The following is a 6187-nucleotide window of genomic DNA, read 5'->3' as shown; positions in this document are numbered from 1 at the left end:
ATTATTTTTTAACAGTAATTTCAAAAAATGTTCCCGAGTGTCGTTGGGCGCTGCTAGAGATTTAGCCGACAGCTACGACATGCTGAAAATGGTAGAAAAAAAAAAGTACAAATTTATAAACTGAGCATATATGTATATATAGTAAATTAACGGAAAGGGACGTGAACGGTTTTTTAAGAAAAATAGAAACCAAGTGTTTGATGACCTTAATATTCGACAGCTGATTATACGCAATTCAATATTAATTGTAACAGCTCGAAACTTGTGTATGTATAACTTCCGTTAAAAAACTTCCGTTCATTTCAACATGTTGATTGGGTAAAGGAATCTAGAATGACCTATTTGTTTAAGTCCCACAGAATACACTTAAAAAAAACCTTCACTTAGGTGACGGTTTTATATAATATATATATATATATATATATATATATATAAAAGAATAAGAGTGTGGATATTGAAATTTTGACATACTGACAGTTACTCAGAAGCTCGCCTATTTAATGCTGCAGCATTTGCTATGATAATGAGCCTTTGTTCATATGATCGGTGTTGTTAAAGGGACGTTGTTGAGCACGATCGTTCGCTCTCTTTTGTTCGACCACCGCTCGTAAAGTACCGTAGGTAATAACAACAGCAGCACATCTCACGTCGCCCGCTATCTTAGCAATGACTGGTTAAATAATGCGCCGTGCTTGGTGCACTCAGAATGGTATTGTTTGTTACGGGTTAGCGGAAGTGCAGGCTTGGAGGTCTCACTCGACCCCACTTGACTGCTCTGCCGCGACCAACGCACCTCTCTGCAGTTCCTGTGTATGGATACGCCTTCTCTAAAAACAACGATATTGTGTTCCCATTATGCTCGATGCGTGTCTGGCAGCGCATGTTATGCTTTCCGGCATGTCGTCTTGGGCCAATCGTAATAACCCTGCATTGAATCTACCGTTGCCGTGGGGAGGAAATCAGCGAAAGATGCTGATTTCGTTTCTCTTCGAACGTGTCGTTCGAAGTGTGAGTTACGCATTCATTCATCTACTTCACACTACCTGAATCACTTGTTAGTCTTCCTGTAGCGAAGGCAAAAAGGTTCTGGCAAGCTAGTCTCCTTTGGACGATAGCGTTCATGCCACCTTACCGTGAAGCTTTTCCGCATCCTTCGTGTACCGATCTTGAGATCGAGCGAAACGCACGCCGCTTCTTGCAAATATCAGTGCGCACCGGCGACCATTCCAGTTCTGCCGCTAACCGCTCGTAGTTCTCAGCCCATCGCTTAGGCTTTCACTCGTAGAACACCATCGTGAGGAACGCACCCAATTAATCAACTTCTTTGCGAATTTGGCAGGTACCGACGGTTGACACCAATATGAACGGACTAGGTTAACTTTGTCGTTGGTCGACAGGAACAAATGCTTCACAGCCGCTCACTTTGGTTTTATATAGCCTTAAAATGTAAGATTTGATCCATGTGAAGATAGTATATTTTTTATATCTGATCTATCGCAATGTTAGGGTTGACTTTTACATGTGCTGGTTCTTATTAAAAAGGTCACATAATCATTGCTATTTTTTTTTAATAAAGATATCCGATAATTTACGTCCAACCCAGGTTACATTTTCTTAGACCGCTGATCTTTATTATACGAACTCCGTCGAAACATATTCATAGGTTGAAGTTTTTCCGTCATAACAGTTTATTGTTGTTTTCAGCAAATGCCATTTACTGTAGTCGGGTTATAACTGTAGAAAAAGTAGGTCTGTTATCTTAACTATACAACAGAGAAAAAAAATGCAATTTACAATTAGTATGTTATTTGCAAAATACCGATTTCGTCACAAAAGGCGAGCCACGCTTTTTGATACTTCTCACAAGCGTGCTCTCTTTTTAGAAAGGTCAACTAGTAGGTATTGAAGAGCACTGTTACATTTACCCCTTTTGCTGCTTTCAGGTCATACGATCCATTCGGTACTTGTGAAGAGGGTGTATACATCAGGCATACAATATGGTGTGTTTACTACTTAAATATGACAATAATAACTAAATAAATAAAAATGGCGTCAGGACTGCGGAAGGTATCAATGATGGACGTAGTTATTGGTGTAACCGCTCATGCAATACGTTCGTTATTGGGATCCGAAGCAGTTACTCATTGTCGTGTCTGATCTGCTACACATCTGATCAGTCTGAATTACTTTACCGCAATTTTCTCTGCTTGATTTCAGTATTTAGGCAATAACCGAGAATAAAATTCTACAGTAATATCGAGTCGATATACGAGTAACGTTCCTTCAAACTGACAAAGCAAAATTGTCTTAGAAAAGTTTCACTTGATTGTCTTAGTATACACATCATGATGCACACAAGGGCACACTCTCATTTATCACTTATGTCGTATAGTCAACTTAAGAATTTCTGAAAGTTTAGAAAGTAACTTATTGAAAAGGCACTTGATTGGAAGGGAACACCAACCTACAACATACTTAGAAACTTATCGCATCGATACTGATTTTAAACAGACAGTTTGTTAACAAAAGTATTTTACATACGAGTCATTCAAACACAGTAGAAGTTAACAGAATGGTGAAATGGAGGCATTTGTTGTGAAAATAAATTGATGGCCTCGAATGAAAAACAGAGGTGCCGTGCGTAGCTATGTACGGTGAATAAGACCGGGCGGTGCCGGCTGAGCTGGGTCGTTCGTTCGCGGCCGATATGGGCAACCCGAACGAAAACGACCATTTTATCTATAAGGGAAGAACGGAGGACGATTTACGACTCGCCAATTCGGTGAGTACACTTCACGACATGATATAGCGTACATGGCCATTTGGCTACCCTATATTTTCATTACGTATCACAAATTAAACATACATTTAAGTTAATATATAAAACTATACCGTACGAGTGAGTAACAACCTGCACAACAATCCGACGCAAAAATACCACTTATACCTAGGAGTAAAGAAGCTATTCACGTGAACAGAACAAATTTACTGATTTTACAATGACAAAGATATTACTATACAATATAGACGTCATGATCTTTTAACGGCGTGCACTTTGGGGCCAAAAGCCGGACACCTGCGGTGATTATCTGTTTCAAAGACGGAGGACATATTCAAGCAATATCCAAACGTTACTGCCGATTTCTTGCTGAGCTTCTTAAGGAAAAACAGCCTTCAGTGAATACTCACAAAATGCTCAACATCATTCGTTTTCATAATAGGCAACTTCAAGGACCTTCTTTTTCTAGTGCTTAAATTGACCATGAACCGTACAGTCTACCTAACATCACTCTGCACAGGCAGACAACTGCCTAAAAAATAAAGATTCCCCAGTTAAATACTTTAATATTCTTCTATAAAGGAACATTTAAATTAAAAAGTTCTGACGGGTACGATAAATAGCTAGGTCAATTTTGTATTTATTTAGCACGCGAAGCGCAGCTAAGCCTAACTAACAAAGTGGCACAAACTTCCACCCTAGAATATACGATCACACATTTTTAAGAAGTTTTGTAAAAACGCGAATATACCGATACGTTTATTTTTATCTGGCATAACAAAGCATAGTAAACGGCGTGCGCTTTGGATTGATTTCTGTTATGTCTTGATTCAGGAATACATACATATTAACTTTCGTTTAAATTTAAAATAATCATATTCACCTATTTATTTCCATTATACGATTCAAAACAAGTTCAACTTACTTATATCGGTACCTCGAACACTTTTCTCGCTCGATGCAGAGCAAAAAACATCGGATTCGACCACCCTTCACAATACACATGTTAACTGATAATCTATACTTACGAACTTACCTTCTTAGAAAAATATAAACCAATTTTGAAGCACCGACGCTCAGCAACGTTCAGTATATGGAACTCTGCGAAAAAAGAGGCTGATTTTAATGCAGGTTTAATCCACAACATCGTCAGATCAGAATTCGATGCTCCAGTAGAAAATGGCATCAATGAAAACTATCTAAGTATACATTATAGTTTCCCACACCATTACGATCAGTTGACAGCCTATTGAATAAAAACAAGTTTATCTAAAGCTAGCCTTTATAGTCGAAGATCTTTTTTCACAGTCCTTTTTTTGTTTCACCCTGCCTTTCTCTCAGCAGTACACAAGTGAGAAAAACTCTTAATTATCGCGAGCTGAAGGACTTTCAGGAATGCTCATTCAAAACATCGCTTGCGCCAGGACATATAAGAAATTAAACCTGCAATTAAATGAAGATCGTTACGTTACAAAATATTCTCTCGGTGCACAGATTATAGACGTTATGTTGTTTGCTCTAGCAATTATAATCCAACGGTCCTTTTTTTTTGCCTACAAAAAATACATATGTATTGATTGTCCAATGAATTTATCATTTCGCCACTGTGCCGGCCTATAAAGCTCTTCCAATCAGCTAGTTTTTGGAAACGTTCTTTGTTACGTGCTACATGCACGTGCAGGCTTTAATGGTGTTCGCTACAACTCGTCCACGGTTGGAAAACCTGTTGAGTCATTTCCTAAGGTAAACGACATGGTCCCGGGTTGAGTCGATCTTTCTTTCGGGGTCTGAAGTCGATCGTTTGTATTCTATTAGATGGACCGGATCTGCTTTTGAACAATTTAGGAAATCACGATTAATGTAAGAAAAACAATTGAATTCAGTGAACGTCGCGGAGGAAGTCATGTCATGATATCGATAGATATAACATTGATATATATATATAACCTAAAATTATCGTATAGTTTTTCTCAGTGCTTCTTTTTCGGAAAAAATTAAGATTACGAAGATGCCCAATTCGCTCAGATGTATCCAACATGATTTAATTCTTACATGTAAACGCTCTAGAATGTTTATAAATACTAACTGTTTATATGAATGTTTACAAATATTAAAGAAATATGTATTTTACCCAAACATTACCTTGTTAATAGAACAATTGAATGTCATCGAAAACTACACTGCCAACGAGGACAAAATAACGACATTTTAACCTAGAAGCGAAACGTTACGGCGGATTAAACATCATTAATAATAATAACGCTGTTTATTTATAAGACTAGCATTAGATATTTAGGACCTTTTCTTGCATCCTTTGTACTTCGAACTCAATAGGCTTTTCAAGCTTTTCTATTTGTTCGTAGATCGGTGACGATTTACAAATTAAAAGTTAGATCGCCTCAAAAAAGGTTTAAGGCATTATATCGGCTATACAAATAGACGAAAAGAAAACGTTTTGCATTGTACTTATATTCGCGTATGTACCTTGGAGGCGTAAGGTAGCAAGGGAAACATCAGCCATAGAACTCCCTGCTAATCCTGTAAAATTCCTGTTTGCCTAGTTGGAATGATCAAGACGATAACTTGGGGATTTATTAGTATTTGTAACTTATAAACTGACAATTGGACACGCCGATCATAACAATAACACAATACATATCCATTTTATAGTACTGCAGATTAAATGACTCGGCTCGTTCAATGGCCTATATTTACGCAGCTTCCTTCATACGTACCTCGTAAAGACGGCGCCAATCACATTATATGTGTCTTCGATGACTCCACTGCTGGCAGCTGAGACACGCTGCTGGCACTAGAATGAGCCCCACATGTTCCGCGAACATGTTGCAACTCATGGTGCCCCCGGTCTAGCGTTCCATTTCGTCACAAAAGCCCAGGCGAGTTAAAGAACGAACGTTCATTTTATCACACTTATATTTCCCGGTCTTGCTTTAAAAATCGACGCCAATATCACGTATATTCATTTCAAATATTTATAATTCACTGTCATGTTTATGCACTCCGCCCTTGAAGTTCTAGTTCAGATAGACAAAAATAAGCTGTTGAGGAATAACCTCATCTGAATTGTTGACATTTGACTGTACCAAGCTTACTATTGCGCCTTGAAACAAAATCCAATTCGTGATTTCAAGATGTCTTCTTTGGAAAGGCGGCAATGGTGGCCATTTCCGAAGAAAATCTCGGTTTTTTGGAGGCATCAAGTTGAAAACTTCTCAGGAGGTTAGTAACTTCTAGTACGTGTTTTAATATGCATCGACTAGAAAGCATAACGATATGCGATTATTTCCTCCAATAAAGTTCAAGTTAACGGCTCATTCACGCACCAGTTGAGCAGTCCATTGCGGTAATTTTTCAACAAGCGCCTAAACAAATATTCCAGAGCATAGT

The 6187-nt window shown here is 38.2% G+C and overlaps 1 long non-coding RNA gene across 2 annotated transcripts; it reads left to right on the top strand.

Annotated features, from left to right (window-relative positions):
• Positions 1 to 454: 454 nt before the first annotated feature.
• Positions 455 to 2283, top strand: LOC147751795 (uncharacterized). Of its 2 annotated transcripts, XR_015315889.1 has the most exons (3): positions 455 to 1008; positions 1340 to 1446; positions 1944 to 2283. It is a non-coding gene; the product is annotated as an uncharacterized LOC147751795 (long non-coding RNA). The 2 variants fall into 2 exon arrangements; XR_015315890.1 differs by lacking the exon at positions 1944 to 2283 and having other exon boundaries at positions 1340 to 1495.
• The last annotated feature ends 3904 nt before the right edge of the window (positions 2284 to 6187 follow it).

Source organism: Varroa jacobsoni, unplaced genomic scaffold (genome assembly GCF_002532875.2).
Source record: "Varroa jacobsoni isolate VJ856 unplaced genomic scaffold, vjacob_1.0 contig03781, whole genome shotgun sequence".
NCBI lineage: Eukaryota > Metazoa > Arthropoda > Arachnida > Mesostigmata > Varroidae > Varroa > Varroa jacobsoni.
This window is presented reverse-complemented; position numbering and strand designations above follow the sequence as displayed.